Raw genomic sequence first — 23,405 nt, 5'->3', positions numbered from 1 at the left:
GGCCACTCGTGTCCCTGGCAAAGCACCTCCAGCGTCTCCCCGTTTTCTCTCCAGTGGACGCGCAAGGCCCCCTACAGCTAGGGGAGGCAAGTGGATGGGCCTCATCTGCATATGTGGGCTCTAGAGGAAGAGTGCACCCTGGGAGACAAGGGGACACTTGGAGCGGGAAGTGCTCACGGGGGAGAAGTGCCTACAAGAGGCAGGAAGGGAGGGAGGCCACATCATGCCTCTCCATAGCCAGGCCTCTGGATGATGGGGCAGAAGCGGCCGTCACCCTAAGCTTCCTAGAAGTCCCAGCTGGGCCCCATGCTACCTAATATCTCGCCTGATCGAGCCTGGTCGAGCACTGGTCGAGCCTTCAGCCAAGGGACACAGGAGCCAAGGGGTCTGGCCTCGAGCCTTCAACCGAGGGACCCAGGAGCCCAGGGTCTGGCCTCAGTGCTTCCCAAGTCGGCCTTCAGCTGAAGCCTGCCTGGGCTGGGAGCCTCAGCTGCTGTTCCTGGGTGTGCTTCTTTCCTGCATGTGAAGGCCACCAGCGGCGAAGGTTGCCCTCCGCCTTCCAAGGAGTCGAGGGGATAGAAGCAGGAAAATTGTGTGTGTGTTTATTTCTTCTTTTTTAGAGATTCTTTCTATTTTTGTAAGGAACTGACGCCTGGGTGAGTGCTAGTGTGGCTTGAGGTGAATTTACGGGCAGCTTCTTTGCAAACTTTTGCCAAACCAACTTGGAGCAGCACTGGGGTAGAGAGTCAGCCTTCCGCTGATGCCTGCCTAGGCGTGGCTGGGCTGGGGGCCTCAGCTGCTGTTACTGGGCCTGCTTCTTTCCTGGTCTTGTAGGCCGCCAGCCAGAGAAGGTAAGGGCTTCAACCAACATCGCCCTCTGCCTTCCAAAGAGTCGAGGAGACCGCAGCAGGAAAATTGTGTGTGTGTTTATTTCTTCTTTTTTAGAGGTGCTTTCTATTTTTGTAAGGAACCGACGCCTGGGTGAGTGCTAGTGTGGCGTGAGTTAAATTTACAGGCATCTTCTTTGCAAACTTTTGCCAAACCAATTTGGGGCAGCAGTGGGGTAGAGAGTCAGCCTTAAGCTGATGCCTGCCTAGGCGTGGCTGGGCTGGGGGCCTCAGCTGCTGTTACTGGGCCTGCTTCTTTCCTGGTCTTGTAGGCCGCCAGCCAGAGAAGGTAAGGGCTTCAACCAACATCGCCCTCTGCCTTCCAAAGAGTCGAGGAGACCGCAGCAGGAAAATTGTGTGTGTGTTTATTTCTTCTTTTTTTAGAGGTGCTTTCTATTTTTGTAAGGAACCGACGCCTGGGTGAGTGCTAGTGTGGCGTGAGTTACATTTACAGGCATCTTCTTTGCAAAATTTTGCCAAACCAACTTGGACCAGCACTGGGGTAGAGAGTCAGCCTTCAGCTGATGGCTGCCTGGGCTGGGCTGGGCTGGTCTGGGGGCCTCAGCTGCTGTTACTGGGCATGCTTCTTTCCTGGACTTGTAGGCCACCAGCCGGAGAAGGTAAGGGCCTCAACCAACATCGCCCTCTGCCTTTCAAAGAGTCGAGGAGACCCCAGCAGGAAAATTGTGTGTGTGTTTATTTCTTCTTTTTTAGAGGTGCTTTCTATTTTTGTAAGGAACCGACGCCTGGGTGAGTGCTAGTGTGGCGTGAGTTAAATTTACAGGCATCTTCTTTGCAAACTTTTGCCAAACCAATTTGGGGCAGCAGTGGGGTAGAGAGTCAGCCTTAAGCTGATGCCTGCCTGGGCTGGGCTGGGCTGGGGGCCTCAGCTGCTGTTACTGGGCCTGCTTCTTTCCTGGACTTGTAGGCCGCCAGCCCGAGAAGGTAAGGCCTCAACCAACATCGCCCTCTGCCTTCCAAAGAGTCGAGGAGACCCCAGCAGGAAAATTGTGTGTGTGTTTATTTCCATCTTTCTTTCCGAGTTTTTTTTTAAAGTTTTGTAAGGAACGGATGCTTGGGTGAGTGAGTGCAAGTGTGGCTTGGCCTGAATTTACAGACACTTTCTTTGCAAACATGAGTAGGCAAGTGGGTATTTCAAAAGTGGGTGCATGGAGCCGCTCGTTGCTTTTCCAAGCTGGCAGCTGTGGCTCCTGAGCTTGAGGCAAAAAGAAGGGCAGAAGCACACTGCAGAGGACAGCGTTCAGCCTTGCAAGAGGGCAGTGGACGTCGGAGGAGCCGACACAGCACAAGAGGCTCGGAATCGGCGCACTCTTCGCCTACGGCCATACCACCCTGAATGCGCCCGATCTCGTCCGATCTCGGAAGCTAAGCAGGGTCGGGCCTGGTTAGTACTTGGATGGGAGACCGCCTGGGAATACCAGGTGCTGTAGGCATTTTGCTACTCTGTGCCCGATAGGCGGCGTTCGTCTTCCCCGTCTTGAACTACATTTTTCCTCCATTCCGCTTTTAATTTTAACAAACACGGCGCGTGAAAAAGGCACAGGGGCAGACAGCAGCCCTCGCTCCAATGCAGAGCCCCGTCAGAGGCGGACACGTTGTCGCCAAACTAACTTGGAGCAGCAGGAGACTGAAGCCAGGGCAGCAGCTCGCCGCCTCGGGTGGGTGGATGCAGCCAGAAAGGGCCACTCGTGTCCCTGGCAAAGCACCTCCAGCGTCTCCCCGTTTTCTCTCCAGTGGACGCGCAAGGCCCCCTACAGCTAGGGGAGGCAAGTGGATGGGCCTCATCTGCATATGTGGGCTCTAGAGGAAGAGTGCACCCTGGGAGACAAGGGGACACTTGGAGCGGGAAGTGCTCACGGGGGAGAAGTGCCTACAAGAGGCAGGAAGGGAGGGAGGCCACATCATGCCTCTCCATAGCCAGGCCTCTGGATGATGGGGCAGAAGCGGCCGTCACCCTAAGCTTCCTAGAAGTCCCAGCTGGGCCCCATGCTACCTAATATCTCGCCTGATCGAGCCTGGTCGAGCACTGGTCGAGCCTTCAGCCAAGGGACACAGGAGCCAAGGGGTCTGGCCTCGAGCCTTCAACCGAGGGACCCAGGAGCCCAGGGTCTGGCCTCAGTGCTTCCCAAGTCGGCCTTCAGCTGAAGCCTGCCTGGGCTGGGAGCCTCAGCTGCTGTTCCTGGGTGTGCTTCTTTCCTGCATGTGAAGGCCACCAGCGGCGAAGGTTGCCCTCCGCCTTCCAAGGAGTCGAGGGGATAGAAGCAGGAAAATTGTGTGTGTGTTTATTTCTTCTTTTTTAGAGATTCTTTCTATTTTTGTAAGGAACCGACGCCTGGGTGAGTGCTAGTGTGGCTTGAGGTGAATTTACGGGCAGCTTCTTTGCAAACTTTTGCCAAACCAACTTGGAGCAGCACTGGGGTAGAGAGTCAGCCTTCCGCTGATGCCTGCCTAGGCGTGGCTGGGCTGGGGGCCTCAGCTGCTGTTACTGGGCCTGCTTCTTTCCTGGTCTTGTAGGCCGCCAGCCAGAGAAGGTAAGGGCTTCAACCAACATCGCCCTCTGCCTTCCAAAGAGTCGAGGAGACCGCAGCAGGAAAATTGTGTGTGTGTTTATTTCTTCTTTTTTAGAGGTGCTTTCTATTTTTGTAAGGAACCGACGCCTGGGTGAGTGCTAGTGTGGCGTGAGTTAAATTTACAGGCATCTTCTTTGCAAACTTTTGCCAAACCAATTTGGGGCAGCAGTGGGGTAGAGAGTCAGCCTTAAGCTGATGCCTGCCTAGGCGTGGCTGGGCTGGGGGCCTCAGCTGCTGTTACTGGGCCTGCTTCTTTCCTGGTCTTGTAGGCCGCCAGCCAGAGAAGGTAAGGGCTTCAACCAACATCGCCCTCTGCCTTCCAAAGAGTCGAGGAGACCGCAGCAGGAAAATTGTGTGTGTGTTTATTTCTTCTTTTTTTAGAGGTGCTTTCTATTTTTGTAAGGAACCGACGCCTGGGTGAGTGCTAGTGTGGCGTGAGTTACATTTACAGGCATCTTCTTTGCAAAATTTTGCCAAACCAACTTGGACCAGCACTGGGGTAGAGAGTCAGCCTTCAGCTGATGGCTGCCTGGGCTGGGCTGGGCTGGTCTGGGGGCCTCAGCTGCTGTTACTGGGCATGCTTCTTTCCTGGACTTGTAGGCCACCAGCCGGAGAAGGTAAGGGCCTCAACCAACATCGCCCTCTGCCTTTCAAAGAGTCGAGGAGACCCCAGCAGGAAAATTGTGTGTGTGTTTATTTCTTCTTTTTTAGAGGTGCTTTCTATTTTTGTAAGGAACCGACGCCTGGGTGAGTGCTAGTGTGGCGTGAGTTAAATTTACAGGCATCTTCTTTGCAAACTTTTGCCAAACCAATTTGGGGCAGCAGTGGGGTAGAGAGTCAGCCTTAAGCTGATGCCTGCCTGGGCTGGGCTGGGCTGGGGGCCTCAGCTGCTGTTACTGGGCCTGCTTCTTTCCTGGACTTGTAGGCCGCCAGCCCGAGAAGGTAAGGCCTCAACCAACATCGCCCTCTGCCTTCCAAAGAGTCGAGGAGACCCCAGCAGGAAAATTGTGTGTGTGTTTATTTCCATCTTTCTTTCCGAGTTTTTTTTTAAAGTTTTGTAAGGAACGGATGCTTGGGTGAGTGAGTGCAAGTGTGGCTTGGCCTGAATTTACAGACACTTTCTTTGCAAACATGAGTAGGCAAGTGGGTATTTCAAAAGTGGGTGCATGGAGCCGCTCGTTGCTTTTCCAAGCTGGCAGCTGTGGCTCCTGAGCTTGAGGCAAAAAGAAGGGCAGAAGCACACTGCAGAGGACAGCGTTCAGCCTTGCAAGAGGGCAGTGGACGTCGGAGGAGCCGACACAGCACAAGAGGCTCGGAATCGGCGCACTCTTCGCCTACGGCCATACCACCCTGAATGCGCCCGATCTCGTCCGATCTCGGAAGCTAAGCAGGGTCGGGCCTGGTTAGTACTTGGATGGGAGACCGCCTGGGAATACCAGGTGCTGTAGGCATTTTGCTACTCTGTGCCCGATAGGCGGCGTTCGTCTTCCCCGTCTTGAACTACATTTTTCCTCCATTCCGCTTTTAATTTTAACAAACACGGCGCGTGAAAAAGGCACAGGGGCAGACAGCAGCCCTCGCTCCAATGCAGAGCCCCGTCAGAGGCGGACACGTTGTCGCCAAACTAACTTGGAGCAGCAGGAGACTGAAGCCAGGGCAGCAGCTCGCCGCCTCGGGTGGGTGGATGCAGCCAGAAAGGGCCACTCGTGTCCCTGGCAAAGCACCTCCAGCGTCTCCCCGTTTTCTCTCCAGTGGACGCGCAAGGCCCCCTACAGCTAGGGGAGGCAAGTGGATGGGCCTCATCTGCATATGTGGGCTCTAGAGGAAGAGTGCACCCTGGGAGACAAGGGGACACTTGGAGCGGGAAGTGCTCACGGGGGAGAAGTGCCTACAAGAGGCAGGAAGGGAGGGAGGCCACATCATGCCTCTCCATAGCCAGGCCTCTGGATGATGGGGCAGAAGCGGCCGTCACCCTAAGCTTCCTAGAAGTCCCAGCTGGGCCCCATGCTACCTAATATCTCGCCTGATCGAGCCTGGTCGAGCACTGGTCGAGCCTTCAGCCAAGGGACACAGGAGCCAAGGGGTCTGGCCTCGAGCCTTCAACCGAGGGACCCAGGAGCCCAGGGTCTGGCCTCAGTGCTTCCCAAGTCGGCCTTCAGCTGAAGCCTGCCTGGGCTGGGAGCCTCAGCTGCTGTTCCTGGGTGTGCTTCTTTCCTGCATGTGAAGGCCACCAGCGGCGAAGGTTGCCCTCCGCCTTCCAAGGAGTCGAGGGGATAGAAGCAGGAAAATTGTGTGTGTGTTTATTTCTTCTTTTTTAGAGATTCTTTCTATTTTTGTAAGGAACCGACGCCTGGGTGAGTGCTAGTGTGGCTTGAGGTGAATTTACGGGCAGCTTCTTTGCAAACTTTTGCCAAACCAACTTGGAGCAGCACTGGGGTAGAGAGTCAGCCTTCCGCTGATGCCTGCCTAGGCGTGGCTGGGCTGGGGGCCTCAGCTGCTGTTACTGGGCCTGCTTCTTTCCTGGTCTTGTAGGCCGCCAGCCAGAGAAGGTAAGGGCTTCAACCAACATCGCCCTCTGCCTTCCAAAGAGTCGAGGAGACCGCAGCAGGAAAATTGTGTGTGTGTTTATTTCTTCTTTTTTAGAGGTGCTTTCTATTTTTGTAAGGAACCGACGCCTGGGTGAGTGCTAGTGTGGCGTGAGTTAAATTTACAGGCATCTTCTTTGCAAACTTTTGCCAAACCAATTTGGGGCAGCAGTGGGGTAGAGAGTCAGCCTTAAGCTGATGCCTGCCTAGGCGTGGCTGGGCTGGGGGCCTCAGCTGCTGTTACTGGGCCTGCTTCTTTCCTGGTCTTGTAGGCCGCCAGCCAGAGAAGGTAAGGGCTTCAACCAACATCGCCCTCTGCCTTCCAAAGAGTCGAGGAGACCGCAGCAGGAAAATTGTGTGTGTGTTTATTTCTTCTTTTTTTAGAGGTGCTTTCTATTTTTGTAAGGAACCGACGCCTGGGTGAGTGCTAGTGTGGCGTGAGTTACATTTACAGGCATCTTCTTTGCAAAATTTTGCCAAACCAACTTGGACCAGCACTGGGGTAGAGAGTCAGCCTTCAGCTGATGGCTGCCTGGGCTGGGCTGGGCTGGTCTGGGGGCCTCAGCTGCTGTTACTGGGCATGCTTCTTTCCTGGACTTGTAGGCCACCAGCCGGAGAAGGTAAGGGCCTCAACCAACATCGCCCTCTGCCTTTCAAAGAGTCGAGGAGACCCCAGCAGGAAAATTGTGTGTGTGTTTATTTCTTCTTTTTTAGAGGTGCTTTCTATTTTTGTAAGGAACCGACGCCTGGGTGAGTGCTAGTGTGGCGTGAGTTAAATTTACAGGCATCTTCTTTGCAAACTTTTGCCAAACCAATTTGGGGCAGCAGTGGGGTAGAGAGTCAGCCTTAAGCTGATGCCTGCCTGGGCTGGGCTGGGCTGGGGGCCTCAGCTGCTGTTACTGGGCCTGCTTCTTTCCTGGACTTGTAGGCCGCCAGCCCGAGAAGGTAAGGCCTCAACCAACATCGCCCTCTGCCTTCCAAAGAGTCGAGGAGACCCCAGCAGGAAAATTGTGTGTGTGTTTATTTCCATCTTTCTTTCCGAGTTTTTTTTTAAAGTTTTGTAAGGAACGGATGCTTGGGTGAGTGAGTGCAAGTGTGGCTTGGCCTGAATTTACAGACACTTTCTTTGCAAACATGAGTAGGCAAGTGGGTATTTCAAAAGTGGGTGCATGGAGCCGCTCGTTGCTTTTCCAAGCTGGCAGCTGTGGCTCCTGAGCTTGAGGCAAAAAGAAGGGCAGAAGCACACTGCAGAGGACAGCGTTCAGCCTTGCAAGAGGGCAGTGGACGTCGGAGGAGCCGACACAGCACAAGAGGCTCGGAATCGGCGCACTCTTCGCCTACGGCCATACCACCCTGAATGCGCCCGATCTCGTCCGATCTCGGAAGCTAAGCAGGGTCGGGCCTGGTTAGTACTTGGATGGGAGACCGCCTGGGAATACCAGGTGCTGTAGGCATTTTGCTACTCTGTGCCCGATAGGCGGCGTTCGTCTTCCCCGTCTTGAACTACATTTTTCCTCCATTCCGCTTTTAATTTTAACAAACACGGCGCGTGAAAAAGGCACAGGGGCAGACAGCAGCCCTCGCTCCAATGCAGAGCCCCGTCAGAGGCGGACACGTTGTCGCCAAACTAACTTGGAGCAGCAGGAGACTGAAGCCAGGGCAGCAGCTCGCCGCCTCGGGTGGGTGGATGCAGCCAGAAAGGGCCACTCGTGTCCCTGGCAAAGCACCTCCAGCGTCTCCCCGTTTTCTCTCCAGTGGACGCGCAAGGCCCCCTACAGCTAGGGGAGGCAAGTGGATGGGCCTCATCTGCATATGTGGGCTCTAGAGGAAGAGTGCACCCTGGGAGACAAGGGGACACTTGGAGCGGGAAGTGCTCACGGGGGAGAAGTGCCTACAAGAGGCAGGAAGGGAGGGAGGCCACATCATGCCTCTCCATAGCCAGGCCTCTGGATGATGGGGCAGAAGCGGCCGTCACCCTAAGCTTCCTAGAAGTCCCAGCTGGGCCCCATGCTACCTAATATCTCGCCTGATCGAGCCTGGTCGAGCACTGGTCGAGCCTTCAGCCAAGGGACACAGGAGCCAAGGGGTCTGGCCTCGAGCCTTCAACCGAGGGACCCAGGAGCCCAGGGTCTGGCCTCAGTGCTTCCCAAGTCGGCCTTCAGCTGAAGCCTGCCTGGGCTGGGAGCCTCAGCTGCTGTTCCTGGGTGTGCTTCTTTCCTGCATGTGAAGGCCACCAGCGGCGAAGGTTGCCCTCCGCCTTCCAAGGAGTCGAGGGGATAGAAGCAGGAAAATTGTGTGTGTGTTTATTTCTTCTTTTTTAGAGATTCTTTCTATTTTTGTAAGGAACTGACGCCTGGGTGAGTGCTAGTGTGGCTTGAGGTGAATTTACGGGCAGCTTCTTTGCAAACTTTTGCCAAACCAACTTGGAGCAGCACTGGGGTAGAGAGTCAGCCTTCCGCTGATGCCTGCCTAGGCGTGGCTGGGCTGGGGGCCTCAGCTGCTGTTACTGGGCCTGCTTCTTTCCTGGTCTTGTAGGCCGCCAGCCAGAGAAGGTAAGGGCTTCAACCAACATCGCCCTCTGCCTTCCAAAGAGTCGAGGAGACCGCAGCAGGAAAATTGTGTGTGTGTTTATTTCTTCTTTTTTAGAGGTGCTTTCTATTTTTGTAAGGAACCGACGCCTGGGTGAGTGCTAGTGTGGCGTGAGTTAAATTTACAGGCATCTTCTTTGCAAACTTTTGCCAAACCAATTTGGGGCAGCAGTGGGGTAGAGAGTCAGCCTTAAGCTGATGCCTGCCTAGGCGTGGCTGGGCTGGGGGCCTCAGCTGCTGTTACTGGGCCTGCTTCTTTCCTGGTCTTGTAGGCCGCCAGCCAGAGAAGGTAAGGGCTTCAACCAACATCGCCCTCTGCCTTCCAAAGAGTCGAGGAGACCGCAGCAGGAAAATTGTGTGTGTGTTTATTTCTTCTTTTTTTAGAGGTGCTTTCTATTTTTTTAAGGAACCGACGCCTGGGCGAGTGCTAGTGTGGCGTGAGTTACATTTACAGGCATCTTCCTTGCAAAATTTTGCCAAACCAACTTGGACCAGCACTGGGGTAGAGAGTCAGCCTTCAGCTGATGGCTGCCTGGGCTGGGCTGGGCTGGTCTGGGGGCCTCAGCTGCTGTTACTGGGCATGCTTCTTTCCTGGACTTGTAGGCCACCAGCCGGAGAAGGTAAGGGCCTCAACCAACATCGCCCTCTGCCTTTCAAAGAGTCGAGGAGACCCCAGCAGGAAAATTGTGTGTGTGTTTATTTCTTCTTTTTTAGAGGTGCTTTCTATTTTTGTAAGGAACCGACGCCTGGGTGAGTGCTAGTGTGGCGTGAGTTAAATTTACAGGCATCTTCTTTGCAAACTTTTGCCAAACCAATTTGGGGCAGCAGTGGGGTAGAGAGTCAGCCTTAAGCTGATGCCTGCCTGGGCTGGGCTGGGCTGGGGGCCTCAGCTGCTGTTACTGGGCCTGCTTCTTTCCTGGACTTGTAGGCCGCCAGCCCGAGAAGGTAAGGCCTCAACCAACATCGCCCTCTGCCTTCCAAAGAGTCGAGGAGACCCCAGCAGGAAAATTGTGTGTGTGTTTATTTCCATCTTTCTTTCCGAGTTTTTTTTTAAAGTTTTGTAAGGAACGGATGCTTGGGTGAGTGAGTGCAAGTGTGGCTTGGCCTGAATTTACAGACACTTTCTTTGCAAACATGAGTAGGCAAGTGGGTATTTCAAAAGTGGGTGCATGGAGCCGCTCGTTGCTTTTCCAAGCTGGCAGCTGTGGCTCCTGAGCTTGAGGCAAAAAGAAGGGCAGAAGCACACTGCAGAGGACAGCGTTCAGCCTTGCAAGAGGGCAGTGGACGTCGGAGGAGCCGACACAGCACAAGAGGCTCGGAATCGGCGCACTCTTCGCCTACGGCCATACCACCCTGAATGCGCCCGATCTCGTCCGATCTCGGAAGCTAAGCAGGGTCGGGCCTGGTTAGTACTTGGATGGGAGACCGCCTGGGAATACCAGGTGCTGTAGGCATTTTGCTACTCTGTGCCCGATAGGCGGCGTTCGTCTTCCCCGTCTTGAACTACATTTTTCCTCCATTCCGCTTTTAATTTTAACAAACACGGCGCGTGAAAAAGGCACAGGGGCAGACAGCAGCCCTCGCTCCAATGCAGAGCCCCGTCAGAGGCGGACACGTTGTCGCCAAACTAACTTGGAGCAGCAGGAGACTGAAGCCAGGGCAGCAGCTCGCCGCCTCGGGTGGGTGGATGCAGCCAGAAAGGGCCACTCGTGTCCCTGGCAAAGCACCTCCAGCGTCTCCCCGTTTTCTCTCCAGTGGACGCGCAAGGCCCCCTACAGCTAGGGGAGGCAAGTGGATGGGCCTCATCTGCATATGTGGGCTCTAGAGGAAGAGTGCACCCTGGGAGACAAGGGGACACTTGGAGCGGGAAGTGCTCACGGGGGAGAAGTGCCTACAAGAGGCAGGAAGGGAGGGAGGCCACATCATGCCTCTCCATAGCCAGGCCTCTGGATGATGGGGCAGAAGCGGCCGTCACCCTAAGCTTCCTAGAAGTCCCAGCTGGGCCCCATGCTACCTAATATCTCGCCTGATCGAGCCTGGTCGAGCACTGGTCGAGCCTTCAGCCAAGGGACACAGGAGCCAAGGGGTCTGGCCTCGAGCCTTCAACCGAGGGACCCAGGAGCCCAGGGTCTGGCCTCAGTGCTTCCCAAGTCGGCCTTCAGCTGAAGCCTGCCTGGGCTGGGAGCCTCAGCTGCTGTTCCTGGGTGTGCTTCTTTCCTGCATGTGAAGGCCACCAGCGGCGAAGGTTGCCCTCCGCCTTCCAAGGAGTCGAGGGGATAGAAGCAGGAAAATTGTGTGTGTGTTTATTTCTTCTTTTTTAGAGATTCTTTCTATTTTTGTAAGGAACTGACGCCTGGGTGAGTGCTAGTGTGGCTTGAGGTGAATTTACGGGCAGCTTCTTTGCAAACTTTTGCCAAACCAACTTGGAGCAGCACTGGGGTAGAGAGTCAGCCTTCCGCTGATGCCTGCCTAGGCGTGGCTGGGCTGGGGGCCTCAGCTGCTGTTACTGGGCCTGCTTCTTTCCTGGTCTTGTAGGCCGCCAGCCAGAGAAGGTAAGGGCTTCAACCAACATCGCCCTCTGCCTTCCAAAGAGTCGAGGAGACCGCAGCAGGAAAATTGTGTGTGTGTTTATTTCTTCTTTTTTAGAGGTGCTTTCTATTTTTGTAAGGAACCGACGCCTGGGTGAGTGCTAGTGTGGCGTGAGTTAAATTTACAGGCATCTTCTTTGCAAACTTTTGCCAAACCAATTTGGGGCAGCAGTGGGGTAGAGAGTCAGCCTTAAGCTGATGCCTGCCTAGGCGTGGCTGGGCTGGGGGCCTCAGCTGCTGTTACTGGGCCTGCTTCTTTCCTGGTCTTGTAGGCCGCCAGCCAGAGAAGGTAAGGGCTTCAACCAACATCGCCCTCTGCCTTCCAAAGAGTCGAGGAGACCGCAGCAGGAAAATTGTGTGTGTGTTTATTTCTTCTTTTTTTAGAGGTGCTTTCTATTTTTGTAAGGAACCGACGCCTGGGTGAGTGCTAGTGTGGCGTGAGTTACATTTACAGGCATCTTCTTTGCAAAATTTTGCCAAACCAACTTGGACCAGCACTGGGGTAGAGAGTCAGCCTTCAGCTGATGGCTGCCTGGGCTGGGCTGGGCTGGTCTGGGGGCCTCAGCTGCTGTTACTGGGCATGCTTCTTTCCTGGACTTGTAGGCCACCAGCCGGAGAAGGTAAGGGCCTCAACCAACATCGCCCTCTGCCTTTCAAAGAGTCGAGGAGACCCCAGCAGGAAAATTGTGTGTGTGTTTATTTCTTCTTTTTTAGAGGTGCTTTCTATTTTTGTAAGGAACCGACGCCTGGGTGAGTGCTAGTGTGGCGTGAGTTAAATTTACAGGCATCTTCTTTGCAAACTTTTGCCAAACCAATTTGGGGCAGCAGTGGGGTAGAGAGTCAGCCTTAAGCTGATGCCTGCCTGGGCTGGGCTGGGCTGGGGGCCTCAGCTGCTGTTACTGGGCCTGCTTCTTTCCTGGACTTGTAGGCCGCCAGCCCGAGAAGGTAAGGCCTCAACCAACATCGCCCTCTGCCTTCCAAAGAGTCGAGGAGACCCCAGCAGGAAAATTGTGTGTGTGTTTATTTCCATCTTTCTTTCCGAGTTTTTTTTTAAAGTTTTGTAAGGAACGGATGCTTGGGTGAGTGAGTGCAAGTGTGGCTTGGCCTGAATTTACAGACACTTTCTTTGCAAACATGAGTAGGCAAGTGGGTATTTCAAAAGTGGGTGCATGGAGCCGCTCGTTGCTTTTCCAAGCTGGCAGCTGTGGCTCCTGAGCTTGAGGCAAAAAGAAGGGCAGAAGCACACTGCAGAGGACAGCGTTCAGCCTTGCAAGAGGGCAGTGGACGTCGGAGGAGCCGACACAGCACAAGAGGCTCGGAATCGGCGCACTCTTCGCCTACGGCCATACCACCCTGAATGCGCCCGATCTCGTCCGATCTCGGAAGCTAAGCAGGGTCGGGCCTGGTTAGTACTTGGATGGGAGACCGCCTGGGAATGCCAGGTGCTGTAGGCATTTTGCTACTCTGTGCCCGATAGGCGGCGTTCGTCTTCCCCGTCTTGAACTACATTTTTCCTCCATTCCGCTTTTAATTTTAACAAACACGGCGCGTGAAAAAGGCACAGGGGCAGACAGCAGCCCTCGCTCCAATGCAGAGCCCCGTCAGAGGCGGACACGTTGTCGCCAAACTAACTTGGAGCAGCAGGAGACTGAAGCCAGGGCAGCAGCTCGCCGCCTCGGGTGGGTGGATGCAGCCAGAAAGGGCCACTCGTGTCCCTGGCAAAGCACCTCCAGCGTCTCCCCGTTTTCTCTCCAGTGGACGCGCAAGGCCCCCTACAGCTAGGGGAGGCAAGTGGATGGGCCTCATCTGCATATGTGGGCTCTAGAGGAAGAGTGCACCCTGGGAGACAAGGGGACACTTGGAGCGGGAAGTGCTCACGGGGGAGAAGTGCCTACAAGAGGCAGGAAGGGAGGGAGGCCACATCATGCCTCTCCATAGCCAGGCCTCTGGATGATGGGGCAGAAGCGGCCGTCACCCTAAGCTTCCTAGAAGTCCCAGCTGGGCCCCATGCTACCTAATATCTCGCCTGATCGAGCCTGGTCGAGCACTGGTCGAGCCTTCAGCCAAGGGACACAGGAGCCAAGGGGTCTGGCCTCGAGCCTTCAACCGAGGGACCCAGGAGCCCAGGGTCTGGCCTCAGTGCTTCCCAAGTCGGCCTTCAGCTGAAGCCTGCCTGGGCTGGGAGCCTCAGCTGCTGTTCCTGGGTGTGCTTCTTTCCTGCATGTGAAGGCCACCAGCGGCGAAGGTTGCCCTCCGCCTTCCAAGGAGTCGAGGGGATAGAAGCAGGAAAATTGTGTGTGTGTTTATTTCTTCTTTTTTAGAGATTCTTTCTATTTTTGTAAGGAACTGACGCCTGGGTGAGTGCTAGTGTGGCTTGAGGTGAATTTACGGGCAGCTTCTTTGCAAACTTTTGCCAAACCAACTTGGAGCAGCACTGGGGTAGAGAGTCAGCCTTCCGCTGATGCCTGCCTAGGCGTGGCTGGGCTGGGGGCCTCAGCTGCTGTTACTGGGCCTGCTTCTTTCCTGGTCTTGTAGGCCGCCAGCCAGAGAAGGTAAGGGCTTCAACCAACATCGCCCTCTGCCTTCCAAAGAGTCGAGGAGACCGCAGCAGGAAAATTGTGTGTGTGTTTATTTCTTCTTTTTTAGAGGTGCTTTCTATTTTTGTAAGGAACCGACGCCTGGGTGAGTGCTAGTGTGGCGTGAGTTAAATTTACAGGCATCTTCTTTGCAAACTTTTGCCAAACCAATTTGGGGCAGCAGTGGGGTAGAGAGTCAGCCTTAAGCTGATGCCTGCCTAGGCGTGGCTGGGCTGGGGGCCTCAGCTGCTGTTACTGGGCCTGCTTCTTTCCTGGTCTTGTAGGCCGCCAGCCAGAGAAGGTAAGGGCTTCAACCAACATCGCCCTCTGCCTTCCAAAGAGTCGAGGAGACCGCAGCAGGAAAATTGTGTGTGTGTTTATTTCTTCTTTTTTTAGAGGTGCTTTCTATTTTTGTAAGGAACCGACGCCTGGGTGAGTGCTAGTGTGGCGTGAGTTACATTTACAGGCATCTTCTTTGCAAAATTTTGCCAAACCAACTTGGACCAGCACTGGGGTAGAGAGTCAGCCTTCAGCTGATGGCTGCCTGGGCTGGGCTGGGCTGGTCTGGGGGCCTCAGCTGCTGTTACTGGGCATGCTTCTTTCCTGGACTTGTAGGCCACCAGCCGGAGAAGGTAAGGGCCTCAACCAACATCGCCCTCTGCCTTTCAAAGAGTCGAGGAGACCCCAGCAGGAAAATTGTGTGTGTGTTTATTTCTTCTTTTTTAGAGGTGCTTTCTATTTTTGTAAGGAACCGACGCCTGGGTGAGTGCTAGTGTGGCGTGAGTTAAATTTACAGGCATCTTCTTTGCAAACTTTTGCCAAACCAATTTGGGGCAGCAGTGGGGTAGAGAGTCAGCCTTAAGCTGATGCCTGCCTGGGCTGGGCTGGGCTGGGGGCCTCAGCTGCTGTTACTGGGCCTGCTTCTTTCCTGGACTTGTAGGCCGCCAGCCCGAGAAGGTAAGGCCTCAACCAACATCGCCCTCTGCCTTCCAAAGAGTCGAGGAGACCCCAGCAGGAAAATTGTGTGTGTGTTTATTTCCATCTTTCTTTCCGAGTTTTTTTTTAAAGTTTTGTAAGGAACGGATGCTTGGGTGAGTGAGTGCAAGTGTGGCTTGGCCTGAATTTACAGACACTTTCTTTGCAAACATGAGTAGGCAAGTGGGTATTTCAAAAGTGGGTGCATGGAGCCGCTCGTTGCTTTTCCAAGCTGGCAGCTGTGGCTCCTGAGCTTGAGGCAAAAAGAAGGGCAGAAGCACACTGCAGAGGACAGCGTTCAGCCTTGCAAGAGGGCAGTGGACGTCGGAGGAGCCGACACAGCACAAGAGGCTCGGAATCGGCGCACTCTTCGCCTACGGCCATACCACCCTGAATGCGCCCGATCTCGTCCGATCTCGGAAGCTAAGCAGGGTCGGGCCTGGTTAGTACTTGGATGGGAGACCGCCTGGGAATACCAGGTGCTGTAGGCATTTTGCTACTCTGTGCCCGATAGGCGGCGTTCGTCTTCCCCGTCTTGAACTACATTTTTCCTCCATTCCGCTTTTAATTTTAACAAACACGGCGCGTGAAAAAGGCACAGGGGCAGACAGCAGCCCTCGCTCCAATGCAGAGCCCCGTCAGAGGCGGACACGTTGTCGCCAAACTAACTTGGAGCAGCAGGAGACTGAAGCCAGGGCAGCAGCTCGCCGCCTCGGGTGGGTGGATGCAGCCAGAAAGGGCCACTCGTGTCCCTGGCAAAGCACCTCCAGCGTCTCCCCGTTTTCTCTCCAGTGGACGCGCAAGGCCCCCTACAGCTAGGGGAGGCAAGTGGATGGGCCTCATCTGCATATGTGGGCTCTAGAGGAAGAGTGCACCCTGGGAGACAAGGGGACACTTGGAGCGGGAAGTGCTCACGGGGGAGAAGTGCCTACAAGAGGCAGGAAGGGAGGGAGGCCACATCATGCCTCTCCATAGCCAGGCCTCTGGATGATGGGGCAGAAGCGGCCGTCACCCTAAGCTTCCTAGAAGTCCCAGCTGGGCCCCATGCTACCTAATATCTCGCCTGATCGAGCCTGGTCGAGCACTGGTCGAGCCTTCAGCCAAGGGACACAGGAGCCAAGGGGTCTGGCCTCGAGCCTTCAACCGAGGGACCCAGGAGCCCAGGGTCTGGCCTCAGTGCTTCCCAAGTCGGCCTTCAGCTGAAGCCTGCCTGGGCTGGGAGCCTCAGCTGCTGTTCCTGGGTGTGCTTCTTTCCTGCATGTGAAGGCCACCAGCGGCGAAGGTTGCCCTCCGCCTTCCAAGGAGTCGAGGGGATAGAAGCAGGAAAATTGTGTGTGTGTTTATTTCTTCTTTTTTAGAGATTCTTTCTATTTTTGTAAGGAACCGATGCCTGGGTGAGTGCTAGTGTGGCTTGAGGTGAATTTACGGGCAGCTTCTTTGCAAACTTTTGCCAAACCAACTTGGAGCAGCACTGGGGTAGAGAGTCAGCCTTCCGCTGATGCCTGCCTAGGCGTGGCTGGGCTGGGGGCCTCAGCTGCTGTTACTGGGCCTGCTTCTTTCCTGGTCTTGTAGGCCGCCAGCCAGAGAAGGTAAGGGCTTCAACCAACATCGCCCTCTGCCTTCCAAAGAGTCGAGGAGACCGCAGCAGGAAAATTGTGTGTGTGTTTATTTCTTCTTTTTTAGAGGTGCTTTCTATTTTTGTAAGGAACCGACGCCTGGGTGAGTGCTAGTGTGGCGTGAGTTAAATTTACAGGCATCTTCTTTGCAAACTTTTGCCAAACCAATTTGGGGCAGCAGTGGGGTAGAGAGTCAGCCTTAAGCTGATGCCTGCCTAGGCGTGGCTGGGCTGGGGGCCTCAGCTGCTGTTACTGGGCCTGCTTCTTTCCTGGTCTTGTAGGCCGCCAGCCAGAGAAGGTAAGGGCTTCAACCAACATCGCCCTCTGCCTTCCAAAGAGTCGAGGAGACCGCAGCAGGAAAATTGTGTGTGTGTTTATTTCTTCTTTTTTTAGAGGTGCTTTCTATTTTTGTAAGGAACCGACGCCTGGGTGAGTGCTAGTGTGGCGTGAGTTACATTTACAGGCATCTTCTTTGCAAAATTTTGCCAAACCAACTTGGACCAGCACTGGGGTAGAGAGTCAGCCTTCAGCTGATGGCTGCCTGGGCTGGGCTGGGCTGGTCTGGGGGCCTCAGCTGCTGTTACTGGGCATGCTTCTTTCCTGGACTTGTAGGCCACCAGCCGGAGAAGGTAAGGGCCTCAACCAACATCGCCCTCTGCCTTTCAAAGAGTCGAGGAGACCCCAGCAGGAAAATTGTGTGTGTGTTTATTTCTTCTTTTTTAGAGGTGCTTTCTATTTTTGTAAGGAACCGACGCCTGGGTGAGTGCTAGTGTGGCGTGAGTTAAATTTACAGGCATCTTCTTTGCAAACTTTTGCCAAACCAATTTGGGGCAGCAGTGGGGTAGAGAGTCAGCCTTAAGCTGATGCCTGCCTGGGCTGGGCTGGGCTGGGGGCCTCAGCTGCTGTTACTGGGCCTGCTTCTTTCCTGGACTTGTAGGCCGCCAGCCCGAGAAGGTAAGGCCTCAACCAACATCGCCCTCTGCCTTCCAAAGAGTCGAGGAGACCCCAGCAGGAAAATTGTGTGTGTGTTTATTTCCATCTTTCTTTCCGAGTTTTTTTTTAAAGTTTTGTAAGGAACGGATGCTTGGGTGAGTGAGTGCAAGTGTGGCTTGGCCTGAATTTACAGACACTTTCTTTGCAAACATGAGTAGGCAAGTGGGTATTTCAAAAGTGGGTGCATGGAGCCGCTCGTTGCTTTTCCAAGCTGGCAGCTGTGGCTCCTGAGCTTGAGGCAAAAAGAAGGGCAGAAGCACACTGCAGAGGACAGCGTTCAGCCTTGCAAGAGGGCAGTGGACGTCGGAGGAGCCGACACAGCACAAGAGGCTCGGAATCGGCGCACTCTTCGCCTACGGCCATACCACCCTGAATGCGCCCGATCTCGTCCGATCTCGGAAGCTAAGCAGGGTCGGGCCTGGTTAGTACTTGGATGGGAGACCGCCTGGGAATACCAGGTGCTGTAGGCATTTTGCTACTCTGTGCCCGATAGGCGGCGTTCGTCTTCCCCGTCTTGAACTACATTTTTCCTCCATTCCGCTTTTAATTTTAACAAACACGGCGCGTGAAAAAGGCACAGGGGCAGACAGCAGCCCTCGCTCCAATGCAGAGCCCCGTCAGAGGCGGACACGTTGTCGCCAAACTAACTTGGAGCAGCAGGAGACTGAAGCCAGGGCAGCAGCTCGCCGCCTCGGGTGGGTGGATGCAGCCAGAAAGGGCCACTCGTGTCCCTGGCAAAGCACCTCCAGCGTCTCCCCGTTTTCTCTCCAGTGGACGCGCAAGGCCCCCTACAGCTAGGGGAGGCAAGTGGATGGGCCTCATCTGCATATGTGGGCTCTAGAGGAAGAGTGCACCCTGGGAGACAAGGGGACACTTGGAGCGGGAAGTGCTCACGGGGGAGAAGTGCCTACAAGAGGCAGGAAGGGAGGGAGGCCACATCATGCCTCTCCATAGCCAGGCCTCTGGATGATGGGGCAGAAGCGGCCGTCACCCTAAGCTTCCTAGAAGTCCCAGCTGGGCCCCATGCTACCTAATATCTCGCCTGATCGAGCCTGGTCGAGCACTGGTCGAGCCTTCAGCCAAGGGACACAGGAGCCAAGGGGTCTGGCCTCGAGCCTTCAACCGAGGGACCCAGGAGCCCAGGGTCTGGCCTCAGTGCTTCCCAAGTCGGCCTTCAGCTGAAGCCTGCCTGGGCTGGGAGCCTCAGCTGCTGTTCCTGGGTGTGCTTCTTTCCTGCATGTGAAGGCCACCAGCGGCGAAGGTTGCCCTCCGCCTTCCAAGGAGTCGAGGGGATAGAAGCAGGAAAATTGTGTGTGTGTTTATTTCTTCTTTTTTAGAGATTCTTTCTATTTTTGTAAGGAACTGACGCCTGGGTGAGTGCTAGTGTGGCTTGAGGTGAATTTACGGGCAGCTTCTTTGCAAACTTTTGCCAAACCAACTTGGAGCAGCACTGGGGTAGAGAGTCAGCCTTCCGCTGATGCCTGCCTAGGCGTGGCTGGGCTGGGGGCCTCAGCTGCTGTTACTGGGCCTGCTTCTTTCCTGGTCTTGTAGGCCGCCAGCCAGAGAAGGTAAGGGCTTCAACCAACATCGCCCTCTGCCTTCCAAAGAGTCGAGGAGACCGCAGCAGGAAAATTGTGTGTGTGTTTATTTCTTCTTTTTTAGAGGTGCTTTCTATTTTTGTAAGGAACCGACGCCTGGGTGAGTGCTAGTGTGGCGTGAGTTAAATTTACAGGCATCTTCTTTGCAAACTTTTGCCAAACCAATTTGGGGCAGCAGTGGGGTAGAGAGTCAGCCTTAAGCTGATGCCTGCCTAGGCGTGGCTGGGCTGGGGGCCTCAGCTGCTGTTACTGGGCCTGCTTCTTTCCTGGTCTTGTAGGCCGCCAGCCAGAGAAGGTAAGGGCTTCAACCAACATCGCCCTCTGCCTTCCAAAGAGTCGAGGAGACCGCAGCAGGAAAATTGTGTGTGTGTTTATTTCTTCTTTTTTTAGAGGTGCTTTCTATTTTTGTAAGGAACCGACGCCTGGGTGAGTGCTAGTGTGGCGTGAGTTACATTTACAGGCATCTTCTTTGCAAAATTTTGCCAAACCAACTTGGACCAGCACTGGGGTAGAGAGTCAGCCTTCAGCTGATGGCTGCCTGGGCTGGGCTGGGCTGGTCTGGGGGCCTCAGCTGCTGTTACTGGGCATGCTTCTTTCCTGGACTTGTAGGCCACCAGCCGGAGAAGGTAAGGGCCTCAACCAACATCGCCCTCTGCCTTTCAAAGAGTCGAGGAGACCCCAGCAGGAAAATTGTGTGTGTGTTTATTTCTTCTTTTTTAGAGGTGCTTTCTATTTTTGTAAGGAACCGACGCCTGGGTGAGTGCTAGTGTGGCGTGAGTTAAATTTACAGGCATCTTCTTTGCAAACTTTTGCCAAACCAATTTGGGGCAGCAGTGGGGTAGAGAGTCAGCCTTAAGCTGATGCCTGCCTGGGCTGGGCTGGGCTGGGGGCCTCAGCTGCTGTTACTGGGCCTGCTTCTTTCCTGGACTTGTAGGCCGCCAGCCCGAGAAGGTAAGGCCTCAACCAACATCGCCCTCTGCCTTCCAAAGAGTCGAGGAGACCCCAGCAGGAAAATTGTGTGTGTGTTTATTTCCATCTTTCTTTCCGAGTTTTTTTTTAAAGTTTTGTAAGGAACGGATGCTTGGGTGAGTGAGTGCAAGTGTGGCTTGGCCTGAATTTACAGACACTTTCTTTGCAAACATGAGTAGGCAAGTGGGTATTTCAAAAGTGGGTGCATGGAGCCGCTCGTTGCTTTTCCAAGCTGGCAGCTGTGGCTCCTGAGCTTGAGGCAAAAAGAAGGGCAGAAGCACACTGCAGAGGACAGCGTTCAGCCTTGCAAGAGGGCAGTGGACGTCGGAGGAGCCGACACAGCACAAGAGGCTCGGAATCGGCGCACTCTTCGCCTACGGCCATACCACCCTGAATGCGCCCGATCTCGTCCGATCTCGGAAGCTAAGCAGGGTCGGGCCTGGTTAGTACTTGGATGGGAGACCGCCTGGGAATACCAGGTGCTGTAGGCATTTTGCTACTCTGTGCCCGATAGGCGGCGTTCGTCTTCCCCGTCTTGAACTACATTTTTCCTCCATTCCGCTTTTAATTTTAACAAACACGGCGCGTGAAAAAGGCACAGGGGCAGACAGCAGCCCTCGCTCCAATGCAGAGCCCCGTCAGAGGCGGACACGTTGTCGCCAAACTAACTTGGAGCAGCAGGAGACTGAAGCCAGGGCAGCAGCTCGCCGCCTCGGGTGGGTGGATGCAGCCAGAAAGGGCCACTCGTGTCCCTGGCAAAGCACCTCCAGCGTCTCCCCGTTTTCTCTCCAGTGGACGCGCAAGGCCCCCTACAGCTAGGGGAGGCAAGTGGATGGGCCTCATCTGCATATGTGGGCTCTAGAGGAAGAGTGCACCCTGGGAGACAAGGGGACACTTGGAGCGGGAAGTGCTCACGGGGGAGAAGTGCCTACAAGAGGCAGGAAGGGAGGGAGGCCACATCATGCCTCTCCATAGCCAGGCCTCTGGATGATGGGGCAGAAGCGGCCGTCACCCTAAGCTTCCTAGAAGTCCCAGCTGGGCCCCATGCTACCTAATATCTCGCCTGATCGAGCCTGGTCGAGCACTGGTCGAGCCTTCAGCCAAGGGACACAGGAGCCAAGGGGTCTGGCCTCGAGCCTTCAACCGAGGGACCCAGGAGCCCAGGGTCTGGCCTCAGTGCTTCCCAAGTCGGCCTTCAGCTGAAGCCTGCCTGGGCTGGGAGCCTCAGCTGCTGTTCCTGGGTGTGCTTCTTTCCTGCATGTGAAGGCCACCAGCGGCGAAGGTTGCCCTCCGCCTTCCAAGGAGTCGAGGGGATAGAAGCAGGAAAATTGTGTGTGTGTTTATTTCTTCTTTTTTAGAGATTCTTTCTATTTTTGTAAGGAACCGATGCCTGGGTGAGTGCTAGTGTGGCTTGAGGTGAATTTACGGGCAGCTTCTTTGCAAACTTTTGCCAAACCAACTTGGAGCAGCACTGGGGTAGAGAGTCAGCCTTCCGCTGATGCCTGCCTAGGCGTGGCTGGGCTGGGGGCCTCAGCTGCTGTTACTGGGCCTGCTTCTTTCCTGGTCTTGTAGGCCGCCAGCCAGAGAAGGTAAGGGCTTCAACCAACATCGCCCTCTGCCTTCCAAAGAGTCGAGGAGACCGCAGCAGGAAAATTGTGTGTGTGTTTATTTCTTCTTTTTTAGAGGTGCTTTCTATTTTTGTAAGGAACCGACGCCTGGGTGAGTGCTAGTGTGGCGTGAGTTAAATTTACAGGCATCTTCTTTGCAAACTTTTGCCAAACCAATTTGGGGCAGCAGTGGGGTAGAGAGTCAGCCTTAAGCTGATGCCTGCCTAGGCGTGGCTGGGCTGGGGGCCTCAGCTGCTGTTACTGGGCCTGCTTCTTTCCTGGTCTTGTAGGCCGCCAGCCAGAGAAGGTAAGGGCTTCAACCAACATCGCCCTCTGCCTTCCAAAGAGTCGAGGAGACCGCAGCAGGAAAATTGTGTGTGTGTTTATTTCTTCTTTTTTTAGAGGTGCTTTCTATTTTTGTAAGGAACCGACGCCTGGGTGAGTGCTAGTGTGGCGTGAGTTACATTTACAGGCATCTTCTTTGCAAAATTTTGCCAAACCAACTTGGACCAGCACTGGGGTAGAGAGTCAGCCTTCAGCTGATGGCTGCCTGGGCTGGGCTGGGCTGGTCTGGGGGCCTCAGCTGCTGTTACTGGGCATGCTTCTTTCCTGGACTTGTAGGCCACCAGCCGGAGAAGGTAAGGGCCTCAACCAACATCGCCCTCTGCCTTTCAAAGAGTCGAGGAGACCCCAGCAGGAAAATTGTGTGTGTGTTTATTTCTTCTTTTTTAGAGGTGCTTTCTATTTTTGTAAGGAACCGACGCCTGGGTGAGTGCTAGTGTGGCGTGAGTTAAATTTACAGGCATCTTCTTTGCAAACTTTTGCCAAACCAATTTGGGGCAGCAGTGGGGTAGAGAGTCAGCCTTAAGCTGATGCCTGCCTGGGCTGGGCTGGGCTGGGGGCCTCAGCTGCTGTTACTGGGCCTGCTTCTTTCCTGGACTTGTAGGCCGCCAGCCCGAGAAGGTAAGGCCTCAACCAACATCGCCCTCTGCCTTCCAAAGAGTCGAGGAGACCCCAGCAGGAAAATTGTGTGTGTGTTTATTTCCATCTTTCTTTCCGAGTTTTTTTTTAAAGTTTTGTAAGGAACGGATGCTTGGGTGAGTGAGTGCAAGTGTGGCTTGGCCTGAATTTACAGACACTTTCTTTGCAAACATGAGTAGGCAAGTGGGTATTTCAAAAGTGGGTGCATGGAGCCGCTCGTTGCTTTTCCAAGCTGGCAGCTGTGGCTCCTGAGCTTGAGGCAAAAAGAAGGGCAGAAGCACACTGCAGAGGACAGCGTTCAGCCTTGCAAGAGGGCAGTGGACGTCGGAGGAGCCGACACAGCACAAGAGGCTCGGAATCGGCGCACTCTTCGCCTACGGCCATACCACCCTGAATGCGCCCGATCTCGTCCGATCTCGGAAGCTAAGCAGGGTCGGGCCTGGTTAGTACTTGGATGGGAGACCGCCTGGGAATACCAGGTGCTGTAGGCATTTTGCTACTCTGTGCCCGATAGGCGGCGTTCGTCTTCCCCGTCTTGAACTACATTTTTCCTCCATTCCGCTTTTAATTTTAACAAACACGGCGCGTGAAAAAGGCACAGGGGCAGACAGCAGCCCTCGCTCCAATGCAGAGCCCCGTCAGAGGCGGACACGTTGTCGCCAAACTAACTTGGAGCAGCAGGAGACTGAAGCCAGGGCAGCAGCTCGCCGCCTCGGGTGGGTGGATGCAGCCAGAAAGGGCCACTCGTGTCCCTGGCAAAGCACCTCCAGCGTCTCCCCGTTTTCTCTCCAGTGGACGCGCAAGGCCCCCTACAGCTAGGGGAGGCAAGTGGATGGGCCTCATCTGCATAT

At 54.7% G+C, this 23,405-nt stretch overlaps 9 non-coding genes across 9 annotated transcripts; all 9 read left to right on the top strand.

The window, feature by feature from the left end:
* The first annotated feature begins 2,222 nt into the window (after nucleotides 1-2,222).
* LOC138529170 (5S ribosomal RNA) lies at nucleotides 2,223-2,341 on the top strand. The gene has a single exon (XR_011284510.1). It is a non-coding gene; the product is annotated as a 5S ribosomal RNA (ribosomal RNA).
* A 2,469-nt stretch (nucleotides 2,342-4,810) lies between these two features.
* On the top strand, nucleotides 4,811-4,929 carry LOC138529159 (5S ribosomal RNA). Its single transcript, XR_011284499.1, has one exon. It is a non-coding gene; the product is annotated as a 5S ribosomal RNA (ribosomal RNA).
* A 2,469-nt stretch (nucleotides 4,930-7,398) lies between these two features.
* On the top strand, nucleotides 7,399-7,517 carry LOC138529148 (5S ribosomal RNA). Its single transcript, XR_011284488.1, has one exon. It is a non-coding gene; the product is annotated as a 5S ribosomal RNA (ribosomal RNA).
* Nucleotides 7,518-9,986: 2,469 nt separating this feature from the next.
* Nucleotides 9,987-10,105, top strand: LOC138529146 (5S ribosomal RNA). The gene has a single exon (XR_011284487.1). It is a non-coding gene; the product is annotated as a 5S ribosomal RNA (ribosomal RNA).
* A 2,469-nt stretch (nucleotides 10,106-12,574) lies between these two features.
* On the top strand, nucleotides 12,575-12,693 carry LOC138529093 (5S ribosomal RNA). Its single transcript, XR_011284444.1, has one exon. It is a non-coding gene; the product is annotated as a 5S ribosomal RNA (ribosomal RNA).
* Nucleotides 12,694-15,162: 2,469 nt separating this feature from the next.
* LOC138529145 (5S ribosomal RNA) lies at nucleotides 15,163-15,281 on the top strand. The gene has a single exon (XR_011284486.1). It is a non-coding gene; the product is annotated as a 5S ribosomal RNA (ribosomal RNA).
* A 2,469-nt stretch (nucleotides 15,282-17,750) lies between these two features.
* LOC138529144 (5S ribosomal RNA) lies at nucleotides 17,751-17,869 on the top strand. The gene has a single exon (XR_011284485.1). It is a non-coding gene; the product is annotated as a 5S ribosomal RNA (ribosomal RNA).
* Nucleotides 17,870-20,338: 2,469 nt separating this feature from the next.
* Nucleotides 20,339-20,457, top strand: LOC138529143 (5S ribosomal RNA). The gene has a single exon (XR_011284484.1). It is a non-coding gene; the product is annotated as a 5S ribosomal RNA (ribosomal RNA).
* Nucleotides 20,458-22,926: 2,469 nt separating this feature from the next.
* Nucleotides 22,927-23,045, top strand: LOC138529133 (5S ribosomal RNA). Its single transcript, XR_011284479.1, has one exon. It is a non-coding gene; the product is annotated as a 5S ribosomal RNA (ribosomal RNA).
* Nucleotides 23,046-23,405: the final 360 nt, after the last annotated feature.

This window comes from Ambystoma mexicanum, chromosome 7q (genome assembly GCF_040938575.1).
Source record: "Ambystoma mexicanum isolate Mex_15411 chromosome 7q, UKY_AmexF1_1, whole genome shotgun sequence".
Classification (NCBI taxonomy): domain Eukaryota; kingdom Metazoa; phylum Chordata; class Amphibia; order Caudata; family Ambystomatidae; genus Ambystoma; species Ambystoma mexicanum.
Note: the sequence above shows the minus strand (reverse complement) of the source record. Positions and strands in the feature narration are given on the sequence as shown.